The sequence below is a fragment of the Haliotis rubra genome, unplaced genomic scaffold (assembly GCF_003918875.1).
Source record: "Haliotis rubra isolate DU_JTF1 unplaced genomic scaffold, ASM391887v1 Scf614, whole genome shotgun sequence".
Lineage (NCBI taxonomy): Eukaryota > Metazoa > Mollusca > Gastropoda > Lepetellida > Haliotidae > Haliotis > Haliotis rubra.
In genome coordinates, this window is record NW_025767318.1 from 250,681 (window position 1) to 264,902 (window position 14,222).

At 40.3% G+C, this 14,222-nt stretch overlaps 1 long non-coding RNA gene across 1 annotated transcript; it reads right to left on the reverse strand.

The window, feature by feature from the left end:
• Nucleotides 1-2,187: 2,187 nt before the first annotated feature.
• On the reverse strand, nt 2,188-8,284 carry LOC124255981. Its single transcript, XR_006892803.1, has 3 exons — nt 8,175-8,284; nt 6,719-6,722; nt 2,188-2,228 (listed from the first exon to the last, which is right to left on the reverse strand). It is a non-coding gene; the product is annotated as an uncharacterized LOC124255981 (long non-coding RNA).
• Between the last annotated feature and the right edge of the window lie 5,938 nt (nt 8,285-14,222).

The window sequence follows — 14,222 nt, forward strand, 5'->3', positions numbered from 1 at the left end:
TCTCTTCTGGTACTGCTCGCTCTTTCCTCGGCTTTTGATAAGGTGGATCACCAGAGATTGTTAGCACGCTTACAGTGTGAGTTTGGAGTACAAGGAACTGTTCTCACCTGGTTCAAGTCCTATCTGACGGACAAAAGACAATGTGTGATGATGAGGGACACCAAATCAGAGAACATCCAGCTGACATGTTGAGTTCCCCAGGGTTCCGTGCTTGGTCCCGTACTGTTTACTCTATATACATGTCAACTTGGAAACATCATACAAGAACACAGTGTGCCATACCACTTCTACGCTGATGATTCCCAGCTGTGGAAAGGTCTTCCTCTGGACCCTCTGTTACAACAATCAGTTGTACATAACATGGAATCATGCATTCAAGTTGTCAAGACTTGGATGGCAACTAACAAACTACAGCTGAACGACGAGAAGACAGAAGCTATAGTCGTCTAGACTCAAAAAACTTTGCGTCAATCATCTATCTGTCGGGACAGCTGACATCAAATTCTCACCGGTTGTGAGAAACCTGGGTGTTCAACTTGATTCCATCTTAACTATGACAGATCACATCAACTATCTTTGTCGTATCTGTTATTTCCATTTAAGGAATATTGGCTCCATTCGCCACCTATTGACTGTTGACGCCACATCAGCTCTTGTGAGAGCTCTCATATTTTCAAGATTGGACTACTGCAATAGTCTCATCGTTGGATGTTCCAAAGAAACTATATATAAACTGCAAAAAATTCAAAACACTGCCGCTAGAATCGTCACAAGAACCAGCCCGAAATCTTACATATCACCAGTATTGAGATCACTACACTGGCTTCACATATACAAAACTATCCATCATCAAGCTCCCGGCTATCTCAACGATCTCATTGCTGTGTTGGAACCTGCAAGAGATCTCAGATCTGCTCATCAACTACAGCTTAAATTGCTGCCATACCGTATGAAAACGTTTGGATTACGATCATTCCAAATTGCTGCTGCACGCAGGACCGTCTCAACACTTGATGCATTTAAAGCAAGCCTCAAGACTCATTTGTTCGAGAATTAGACTTTTCATCATGATGTATATATGTTTGTGTTAGCGCTTCGAGCATACATTGTTGGGTGGAGATTAGCGCATTATAAGACTTCTCATTATTATTATTATTATTAAAACATCAGCGAGCAGCAGTACGTCCGTATACAAGTACAGATCGTGGTAGTCACCTTAATGTTCACAACCAGTTTGTCCCACGCCTCAAGGGCGTGGTATTTTTGATTCAGTTAAATGACTATAAAATGATTCGATAGGAGGTAATTGTGTCTCCTTATCTAGACCAATCGTCCATGTACTCTTACGGGTAGACCCCCTTCCTTAACAAAAACGATTGCGTCGTTGTGTCAGTCTATTCATTCGTGATAGTGAAGTCATCCAGGTTGTTGGTCTTCACCAAACTATCGATGAATCTCAATCCCCCCAATGAAAACGAGATGTAATTTTCCATGTTGGGGATGCACGTTAACTTACCGTCGATTTTCGAGATGGCCTGCATGATGTGGTGAGAATCATAACCACAAAGATTATGAAACACCATGGGGATGGGGATGGTTTTGGGTTTCAAGTTACACGCAGTGAGCTGCTCCTCGGTACTGACTCATGACATGACAATGATCTCTCACCGAATCGTTTTTTAGGGGTCCCTGGCATACGTGACAATATTTAGCTCGTTGATGAGCAAACTCATCCTCTGGAGTCATACGCATAGGTAGTGTTCGCAATACTTTAATTTGCTAGTTGGCCATCAGGGCCTGCTGCCGCCTGCAGGCTTTACAATCTACAGGCCCTGAATGAAATCTGCAGGCCCATGTTGTTAAAGTCAAACCAATAGAAACAAAATAACTACACTGTACGCAGTTTCGAACTGTTTCTACAAAATCAATTAGCGAAGCCTAGGGCGCCGAGGGACGTTTTTATTCGGTAAAGACTGGTGTTGATATTCCTATGCGCAAAGCGCTGTAATACCAGGAAGTGAAACTGTAAGTTATCGAAACATGATGGATCATGGATGATTCCCGAACGCTAATAAAGAAAAACAAAATAAACTCCTCCCCAAAAAAAGAATAGAAAATAGAATTTTTTTACAAAAAACAAAGGAAGGGTTCGCGCTGAACAAGTGTTTGCCACTAAAATGGCAATGTCCCCTGCCGCTTAAGAAGAATGTAATGTTTTAACATATTTACTACTTTGTAGTGAGTAAGTGAGTTATTATTTAACGTCACATCGGCAATATTTCAGCCATATCGTGACGAGAACACTTGACATTGAAATAGAATATATATAGATAGTATAAAAACCTGCCGACAAAGGACAGTAAAGCAACTAGAGTATCACAGATATACATGTAAAACTAGTAATTGAATCTAAAACATTTTAACTATAGGGGACAACACAATATAAAAATAGGCTATAGATCACCAACAACTGAAGGTAGATCACCATACTAGGGTCCATGGGGACTTACAGTACTTTTGCTACCTGCATGGGCCCTAGCTGGATTTATATCATCCCTTCAGCCGCTGGCGATTGAAGTCAAATTTAGCCAAAATTAAAATGACAGAAATGCTACATTTAAAACAGCTGGTGAATTTAAATTTCCGTTGAAAGTTTTGGGACTTACGTACCCTCTCAGGAGGACAATAATTTTACGCTACTTCAACCCCCATTGAGGGTACAGCCACTAACAATCTCAGTTACTAATCTAAACTACCAATAATAAAATATATATCTATTTACAAATCAGTTAACAAATCTATTTTTTTTAAAAAGGCAATAATTAAATGAGAACTTATATTACTAAAAAGATCCTTCATAGTTTTTACTTTGAAATAGATATCCCTTGTGATGGAATATTCAACACAGTCAAGCAGGACATGCTTGACCGTGATTCTTTCATCACAAGGGATACAAAACGGAGGATCCTCACCTTTTAATAGGTACTCATGAGTATATCTTGTGTGGCCAATACGACATCGTCGTATGATGACCTCCTCAAATCTGGACTGACAACCCAAGGAAGGTGTCACCAATGTAGGGTTTTATTGCATGTAATTTATTAATACCTACTTGGGTGTCCCACTTCTTCTGCATCAGATCACGGATGTAAGTTCTAATGCTAGCCTTGTAATCAGAGTATGGAATTAGAAGTGGTGTCACAGATTTGTTGAGTGCTGCCTTGGCAGCAAGATCAGCCATTGTATTCCCAGAAATGCCAACGTGGCTGGGTAACCTACAAAAGACGATGTCGCATTGGCCATTAGCAAGCTCATTATACAATTCAATAATTTCTAATAAAAGTGGATGTTTACAAGAAATATTTTTAATAGCCTGAAGGCAAGAAAGTGAGTCAGAAAAGATAATATATTGTTGATATATAGGTGTTTTTTAATATAATTTAAGGCTGTTAATATGGCGTTTTCTTCTGCTGTAAAAATAGAGCTGTTATCTTGGTAAACGAGAAGAGATTGTTCTGGATCCAATGACAGTGGCACAAGCCACCGCGCCACCATCCTTGGACCCATCTGTAAATAAGGATTTATATGTATTAGATTTACTTTTTAATTGATTATATTCTTGTTTATATTGTAATTCATTAGTTTCTGCTTTTTTAAATGCTGTTAATGTTAAGTCAACTTGTGGCCTAACCAACTGCCAAGGAGGAGAAGAAAGAAGACGGGAAGGAGCTATATTTTCCAGCTCAATGCCAGCAGCAGAAATGAATGGTTTAATTCTTAAACCAAGAGGTGGAACAAGAGAAGGCTTTTTGTTGTACAAATCCTCATAAAGAGGATTAAAGACACAGTTGAATGCAGGGTTAGACTCGTTAGAATAAAGTTTTGTTATATACTGCAAGGATAATTTTATACGGCGTTGTGTAAGAGATGGTTCATCTGCCTCGACGTAGAGACTGTCAACAGGAGAAGTTCTAAAGGATCCAAGACAAAGTCTTAGACCTTGGTGATGGACAGAATCTAATAGTTTTAAGTTGCTTTTGCAGGCTCCACCATATACGATGGAGCCATAATCAAGTTTCGAGCAGACCAATGATCGATATAGGTGTAGGAGGGTAGTTTGATCCCCTCCCCACTTAGAATTGGAAACGACTTTCAACAAGTCAAGTGCCTTCAGGCATTTAGATTTAAGGGATTTAATATGTGGAAGGAAAGTTAAATGAGAGTCGAAGATTAGGCCCAAGAACTTGGCCTCCTTAACAACTTTGATGGGAGTGACATTTAAAACGAGTTCTGTGTGGTTTATATATGTGGTTTATATTTACGGCAGAAATGTATGCAATTAGTTTTTGATTTAGAAAATTTAAAGCCGTTTTCAAGTCACCATGTATTTATTTTGTTTAAACACAACTGCAGTTGCCGTTCAATAGTATGCATGTTTTTGCCACGACAAGAAATATTAAAATCATCCACAAATAATGATCCATCAATTGAATCATTGAAAACTTTTGATAAACTATTAATTTTGATACTGAATAATGTGACAGACAATATACTAACTTGTGGGAAACCCTGATCCTGATTATAATGGGCAGACAGGGTTGAACCCACTCGGACTTGAAATTGCCTGTCATATAAAAAGTTGGCTATAAATTGAGGCAAACGGCCTCGTAATCCAAAGTCATGTAAATCTTTTAAAATCCCATGTTTCCATGTTGTGTCATATGCTTTTTCTAAATCGAAAAAGATCGACACTGCATGTTGTTTGTTAACTATGGCATTCTTAATAAAAGATTCTAAATGCACTAAATGATCGATGGTACTTCTGTTTTTGCGGAAACCGCATTATGTATATTTGTTATTAGGTTATTTGTTTCCCAAAGTACCAAACAAGGCGGTTATTTTATCATGCGTTCCATGGTCTTTCAAACACAGCTAGTTAGTGAAATTGGCCTATAATTGGAAGATCAGTATGATCACGTCCAGATTTTGGGATGGGAACAATTATAGCATCCCTCCACGACGAAGGAAAGTTTCCAGAGAGCATCTCTAAACATGAGCGTCTCTCTGGTAAGTGTTTCAGGAGTTGATAATGTATGTTATCAGCTCCTGTAGCAGTATTGTGGGCCTGGTCAAGAGCAGTATGAAGCTTGTGTATCGAAAATGTTTCGTTGTAATCTTCCCCATTATCCGAATTGTAATTTATAGCTTTCTTTTCTTGCTGTGTTTGATATTTTTGGAACCCAGGCACATAATTAGATGAGGAAGAATGTTTGGCTAACGTCTCACCAAGTTTATTTGCAATATCTGATTTATTGGTCAATAATTGGTTCCCATCTTTTAGATGGTTAATGCTGGATTTAGAGCCCTTACCCTTGATTTTCAGGATCATATTCCACACCTTCGATATGGGTGTGCGCGAATTAATTTTTGACATATAGTTTCGCCAAGATTGGCGTTTACTTTGCTTGAAAGAACGTCGTGCTTTGGCGTTTAAAATTTTAAATTTGTCCAAATTGTGGACCATAGGATGGCGACGGAAATAGTGCTCGGCTTTCTTCCGTGCCTTCCTAGCTTGTTTGCAATCATTGTTAAACCATGGTTTTCGTATGTGTGGATTTGTAGAGGACTTAGGAATACATTCATCGGCAATTTTATTCAGTTCATCAGAGAATAGTTGGACAGGGACAGCAACATCTATAAACAGTTCCGGTTTTAAGTTGTTTGATGCAAGTATTTCAAATAAAGGCCAGTTGGCCTTAGTAAAGTTCCATCTTGACAATGGAGGAACATCAGATGGAGTTATGGCTTTCAGAATGGTCGGAAAATGGTCACTTCCACACAGGTCGTCATGGACTGACCTATTCAAACTCATTCAGCAGGTTAGAGTTGGTAATTGATAAATCAAGGGAAGAATATGTTCCTGTACCAGGATGTAAATAGGTGTGGGAATTATCATTAAAGATACATACATTGTTATTAGAAACAAAAGTCTTCCAGTATTTTCCCTTTTGTGTTTGTATGTGTACCTCCCCAGAGAGGGTTGTGGCCATTCAAATCACCCATGATGATACAGGGCTTGGGAGAGTTGGAGATCAACAAGCTGTGCAGAGGAGGAAGGAGGAAATAGAGAGAGCACAAAGTAAAAACAATGTGCATGGTCACACGAACAGCACCAGCCTGAAGTGTTGTATTCAGAGTAACAGGACTGTGTATTATACCCTGCCTGATTAATATGGAAGATCCTCCAGTGGCTTTTGGCCCCGTAGGAGAAAAGAAGTTGTAGGAAGAATATTGTCTTACATCAATTTGATCTGTTTCCTTGAAAAATGTTTCTTGTAGACAAAATACCGATGGTTTAAAATCTTGTATAAGTAACTGTATATCTTTGAAAAATATTGGAAGTGAAATTTAGAGATCGTGAGCGGGAGGGAGGTACAATTCCAGTGATTCACGATTATTGTATTATGAACCCCTGTATGGGTTGAGAGTCTGTGTGAGACGAAGATGTTACTTTTTTCTCTGAACCGGCTCTTTTCTGTGGTTCTGGCACCTGTATGGGTTGAGTGAGTTTAATGAACCGGCTGAATATGGTCTGTTTTGAGCCAAGAAATAACTGTTTGGCAGGAAACTCATACAGTAGGAACTTTAGTAACAAGAGCAGGTGAGGAAATCGCAGCTGAATAGGTTTTGTAGACAGGTTCTGACCAATAGATGGTACCAACCTTTTAGCTTCTTGATAAGTGATGTTATTCGTGTGTTTTATCTTTAGGATATTGGTCTCATGGGGGAAAATTGGACATGATTTTGAGGAAGCCATGTGCTGTCCGCCGCAGTTGACACACTTGATGTTGTCTGTACACTCTGAGCTCTCATGAGCACCACCACAGCGGGAGCATGTTGACATGCCACGGCAACATTTGGAACTGTGTCCAAACTTTGACAGTTGTAACAACTTAGTGGGTTAGGTAGGTATATATACCTCCACACTGATGTTGAAGTAGCCGGCTTTAATAGATTTAGGAAGAACTGGAAGTGAGAAGGTGAAAAGATAGGTGTTAGTTTGCTAATAGCACCATCATGTTGTTTCTTTGTAAACCGCCTGACAACAGTCACTCCTTGTCTTTTCAATTCAGCAGCGATTTCCTCTTCGCTCATGTCAGTCAAGCAACGAGCACGGTCTCTGATAATTCGTCGAGTAGAATTCAGTGTTTTGTGCACCGACACAACAACTTTGGTGTTAACAAACTGTTTTAAGGACAGCAGGTTAACAGACTGTTGCCGCATTGTACATTCCACTCAGGAGTGAACCACCTCGAAGAAGCGAACATTTTTCACAGCACCACATACACCTTGAATGCCCTTGGAAATAGCAAAAGGGTTCAATTTTAGAGTGTCCCCATCAGCAGGAGCAATGACAACAAACTTTGGCCAAGAATCTATGACGGTAGGGAGATACATCATCATCAGATGATAAAGCCTCAACATGTCGACGTTTGTTTTGTTTTGCGGAACCAGAAGAATTGTTTTGAGACATCATAGAATTTATATGGTTCAGCACTCCTGTTCCCCACCCGTCATCGAGTGTCAACAAAAACGGTGTCACAGGGGAAACCACACTGCAACACCAGGGCTACAGGGGTGTTTAACTCCAGAAATAGAGACATGAAAATCTGAAGTCACTAAAAGAAGAAATGTCAGGCTGGTTCGGCCCATGGCATTTTCCTTAAAGAAACACAGAAATCAGAGGTCTGTATAACCAGATTGGCCCATGAGCCACCGCCTTCTGGCAAAGGACTCTAGGCAGTTTCATAGATACATGCAATTATATGATTTGATTTAAAGAGCCAAGACCAAATAATATGTTAAATATGTGCAGAAATACTCTCCATGCACAGGGCCTGGCGTGACCAGCCGATTGGTAGAACCGGGCCCATTCTACCACCCGTCTAGGTGAAGTATGGGTCGAAGTGGTGTGTTGGGCAAAAGGAACACTGTTCCTGGCTCCTGTGCCCTCAACCACCAGAATCCCGTCCTCCACCGACACAGGGGCGCAACCCACGGCAAACGGGTTGGTGGACCAAATATACCTCCGGGTCCACAACAGGGGGTTGAAGAGCGCTTAGTGTTACCCAGCACCCACCACGAGGAGGTGGCTCTTCACGGGTGCCTACTACTTTGTATCTTTCGGTAACATACAAGATGCCTGGAATGATTGGTGTCTTCATAATCACCCAATGTAGGCTGTCGACATAATTGAAGATATTTGGTGCATTGTTTTATGAGATATCGCATATCGCATTAGTGGTCAAAGTGTCGTGGTGACTTTGAAGATAAGGTCAAGGTCACCCAAATCCACTGGTCGTCTGTGGAATCCCCCAGTGTAGGCTGTCACCAAATTTGAATACATTGGGTGCAACAGTTCATGAGAAATCGCGTTAACAAGAATCGGGATGCACGTACGGACACTGCTGAACAAATAGTCTCCGTTCCACGTTGCGGCAGGGGACAAAAATGACAGATAACTTACTGAAGGCCATAAGGGCCAGTAGATATTTGAAACTGCCGGCCCGATACAATAACAACCGGCGCTGGGCCTCCGGGCCGGCGATTATTTCGAATGCTACGCACAGGCATAATATTTGATAAAGTCTCCCTGATAATTTTCTCTTCGTGTTGAAAACAGGTGAGAAACTTTACAGCAGTGTCATGACCTCGGTAGATCATGTTTTTTATAGTCTGTCCATCACATCTAACTACAACGTACACGAACCTGCAAGCTTTGTCTTCTTGTGTTTTATAAGTGAAACCTTCTTCGGTAGTGGTAGGTCTCTTGGGGGTCAATATTTTTTATGAGGGATTCGAAGTCGGCATAGGGCATGGGCATTTGTGTGTTATGATTGATAAATCTGAGAATGTTTTTATTTTCCTCCGGCATGATGATTCTAATGGCGGTCTGTCCCACCAATCTTCTTTGTATGCTTCTAAAAGATCAAGTCTACTGTGACCATGCAGTCATCGTTCGCAGAAGTACATTTTACCTTTATATTTCAATTGATCTCTTAAAAGTCTGCTCAGACTTTCAATCTGTGTATAGTGAAATTGATCCTTTTTTTCGGTCATAAATAAATTGATCCTACATACGTCAATTGGAGCATCACTTATTAGGTGTACAATCGTTTGATTACCTTCGTGTCCAAGGAACTAAACAACCATTTGGAATCGGTTCCAATCGACTACTTTACAAAATATGGAATTCAGAGAAGATATGCAAATACTACAGAACCCATTTCCTCCCCAACTATGCAGATAGCTCTGACCTCGCCCGCTAGCGATATAGCTCCAAATCCGACAATACAAGACTTCTACGATTGTCTTGGGAGAATCGAAGCCTGTGTGGAGCAAACCACGATGATGTTGTCGGCTCGTGCGGAGCAAACCATGACTATGTGGTCAACATCTTGTCTGTGCTGAACGATGACGACGACGAACTCCACGAGGAAATAGAAAGCATTGAGGAAGAGATCCATCTGGACATGCAGAAGGTGGGGTTAGATGCTAGAATCGACCCAAAAGTGGACATACCTTTCCCTAGCCTCCGTGTTACTCTGGAAGGTCGTCCACACGACCTGGAAACACTGCACACCGGGCGACACACCGGTCGGCCGGACAGGCCGACGAGAAACACCAAAACCAGTTTTGACGACCAAACCTGAGCATCCCTTCTACATGGAGTAGACAAAAGTGTGTTTTTATATATATGTTTGTATGTATGTTTGTATGTGGGGTTTGGTTTGTTTTGGACAAGATAGAAGCTATACAGATAATTTGACTCTCTCTCTCAAAATGGGCGACACATTTTAAACATAGAGGACATCGAACCATGGTCGGCAACGTTTTTCACAATTTTTCAACCATCGGTGGGGACATTTTTTATGCCAAATAACGCCATAGGAGGAAGTGATGCAGAATCCCTATCGTGCATACTACTGAACGTCATACTCATGCATTTGGACCTTATGTATTGAACTCGAAGAAGTCTTGGTGTTCGGAGCCGTTCGGTCTCTCCAACCTTGACATCATTACGTTGAGTGAGTGAATATGGGTTTTACACCACTTTTTCCCATATTCCAGCAATATCACTGTGGCGAAAAACCAGAAATGGACTTCATACACTGTACCCATGTGGGGAATCGAACCCGGGTCTTCAGCGTTACTAGCGGATGTTTGAACCATACGGTTACCCCCAGAGCCCCTCTTAATGTTGATAAAATGAGGGCCAAATGAACAAGTAGGACGTTCTGGATATGCATGACATGTTCCCTGTAATAGCCATCGACTTCCAATGTATATTCTCATGCTGTTGATCACTGGATTGTCGGATCCAGACTCGATCATTTACAGACTGGCGACATATAGCTGTAATATTGATGAGTGCAGCGTAAAACTAAACTCACTCACTCTAAGTTTATTCATTTAAATGCCCCGAGGAGCGATATTAGTAAACCTTTACTTGCACGTCACCGAGGCAACTAAGTTGGTTGTATCTGATGAAATTTGGTATTAAAATTCACCTTGCTATTTAATATCTCCCTTCAGTCGATAACCAATCGATTAAATTAGTAGTGCATTTGTGGTGATATTGCTGACTTGTGTTGTCTTTGAAGTAATTTAGTGAGTTGGTTGTTTTAACGCCGCTTTAGCAATATTCCAGCAATTTCCCACCAGGGGACACTGGAAATGGACTTCACACATTGTAACCGTGCTGGGAATCCAAACCGGACAGACGGGTGACGACTGAACTTCTCTCCGCCCCGTGATTTCCTGTCTTACTTCTTACCTAAGAGAGATCTGTCACTTAAATGAGGAAGTCGATAACACCCTTTTGATTTGTATTGAAACAGGTAAAGGGAATGTAAGAACACACAATGTGTCCTGCCAAAAAGTAGTACGGCTACCTTAGAAAAGTTTGAATGTTCTTTCACCTGCACTTTCACGTTCACCGTTTTATTCACAACAGATATGATCCCCCATTGGCTGTTCGACCTGGCGATTCCCTGAAGACGAGTTGCGTATTCCGATCCGTGTCTTCTACGAAAACTACATTCTACGGTTTAGCTACAAGTGACGAGATGTGTTTTGGTATGTTCGTCTATTACCCTAAAAGTGTCATCAGGAACAACGTCTGTGTAACTTGGAAGACTCTCAACCTCTGTGACATGATCAACGGAGTACTTATGGGTTGCAGGATTGCCGATTTCTGCAATAATTCACATCCCAACACGAAAATGGTTATGGACAAGGTAAGCTGCAATACCTGCCAAAAAGGCATATATTATTTCTGTCAATATTTGCGACTTTAACTTCATATTTAACTTCAAATGAATATCTTTTGGAGCAGAACTGTGATTGTGTAGAATCTGCTTGTGCTGGAAACAAGTTTCATCTTAACGACAAATATTGTGTACAATATGATACTTTAATTTGAATCGTACCATTTAGTCCCGTGAATTTCAGGTAAATAACTGACTTGACTTTGCATTTGTGCCATACTTATACTTATCCCCTCTTACCATGACTCTGGTTTGGGGATTCATAAATATCGGAAGCGAACAATGGACTCTTTTAGCAGAGATTTCTAATACTTATGAAAAACATATTTGAAGTGGCTGGTTATGGATTACATCAGTGTAATCAGATCAATCTGTATTGTTACCTGTTTGCATGGGTGATGCAGTCAACTTTCAATTTGCTGCGCAGTCACCTTGGGTGAGTGAGTGAATAAGTGATTGAGAGTTTAGTTTACTCCGCTTTGAGTAACATTCCAGTAATATCGGCGCGTCAATTGGGCAGATCTGTGACCATTACTAAATTTTATATTGGAAAATAAACTGATCATAATGCACCAGAGATGTTTCACATTGCCCTGTATATTTTCTATAGGTGTTGCATAACTGCAGTCCCTACGGTGGATGTCTCGAGGAATGTCCCGCAGCTATTGCTGAGGCGGAGAAGCATCCTTGTCTTGCCAAGGGTGTATTGCAGGAGTACCTGCTAACCGTGAAGTTCAGTAAAAATCCAGATCTCAAGACAAAGCAATTTGTAGCTGCCCTTATGTCCTGTTCATTCGGGAAGGACGAAAACAACAACGGGAACTTCCCAACTCACACTGGCGGAAAAACGTATCTTTACTTTCTTGTGTCAACTGGTGTTCTCGCAATTTGTGTAGTAGTACTATTGTATATATATTTGGGTGATAATACCACCGTATCTAACATGTATATTCTTCGGAACTCCCAAAGGCTCACTGTAAAATCGTACTGACTGTTTGAAGATATGTTTCTATGATAAATGAGATACAAATAAAAGACAAATTGGATGTGAAACAATTTCCAAATGTTATCAAAACATCATTTTACAGGTTTGAATAATGTAATAAATTTATAACAAATCATATACTAGTTCTTATTACTTAATTCATCACTGATGTATAATATATTTATTGAATAAAGTTTGTCATTTATTTCGTAATCTTATCATATGTGAAGCAAAAGAATGACTTTCCTGAAAATAAACATTTGCAAATATTTACTTCAAGTTGCCACCACGTTCTTGCTAGTCAAGCTAATGTAAACGTTTACTACCCTTCTTAGTTGACTTCCACTTTATAGTCTACGGATGTATCAATACAGAATCTAGTGACATCTTTAAATGACAGTTATCTATTTACTTTATCCATTCATCCCTCAGACATTCACTGTCAGAATGTCACAACTTGCCGATAATACCTCAACCGAGATAGCAATACGCAGCCAATCCGATTTCAGGAATGTTACACATGCTACCGAAGTGTTTGACCCAATATGTTCAACCAATCAGGATTGAGGATGACCATATTTTTTTAAATAAATTAACTTTCACATTGTTTTGACTAACCTTGGAAGGGAGGTTACTCTTACAATGTTTTGTTTACAAGATTACACGAGATAAACATGAAATAAGAAATTTTATATCCATATTAGTACTGTGATAACTTCAGGAAAGATGGACACAGGTTTGTACATTTTATCGTCCATCAAGAAAATACTTAATAGTCAATTACTTGATACGTCCCTTGTCGTATTTCTTTCCAACCACCAATGTCAAAATACATTTTTACAAAATGACAAGAAAAAACACTAGACCAAAGTTTATATTGCATGTTTGTGTCCCCTTGGATTAAAATGAACTATCAATTGCACTCATCGTCATGCCACATATTTGTATTTGGAGTGCACTATTTCTATGTATGGGATTTAAAGTTAAAAATAATCAAACTGAATTAACCTACCTCTGCGGAGTCACTTTGGTGTGGGGGCGGTGGGGTAGTCTAGTGGTTAAAGCGTTTCCTCGTCACTCCGAAGGTCCGAGTTCGATTCCCCACATGGGTACAATGTGTGAAGCCCATTTCGGGTGTCCCCCGCCATGATATTGCTACAATATTGCTAAAAGTGGCATAAAACTAAACTCACTCACTCACTTTGATGTGAGTCAGATGTGTCAGGGTCGGGAGAAGTGGGTTCTGCATCCGGCTCTGCTGATCACAGCTGGTGACTTAAACAATGCATTTGACGACAGACGGCTTGGTAGTGTTGTTTTGGGCGAGGTCTGTCAATATTGTAGTAATGATGCTGTATTGTTGACGTTCATCGGCTGATGAAGATGCTGATTCGCGTCTTGGCAATTCCCTCACTGAGGTGCGACTGCTGCAAAGGCCAGTTGATATTGGAGACATACATTGTGTTAGCATGAAGACTGTAATAGCTTTAATAAATGACCTACAATCCATATCATGGGACTTGCCACGCATATATTCATTAACCTTTCTCACACTTTCACAAATATGTTGGACAACCTGGTACAGAATTGCTTTTCAGCAACCCATGTTGTCATAAGAGGGTGAGCGGATAGTCCTTCTCACTTACTTTGATATCATCCAGGGAGATTAAGTGCCCGATACTAATATCAAGACAAAGATGATGTTATATAACTAATAGTTAGATATGGTAATGATAAAGGTCAGGTCATGATATGTTTTGAACTCACAATTGTGAATTGTGTGGAAAAGTGGATCACCACGCCATACATTGCCAGTTACGTCATTAGGTCACTGACATGGACCGCCATATTGCTGGACTAATTCACCGACATGGATTCTTCACGCTAGCGAGCCATTCTCCGTAATA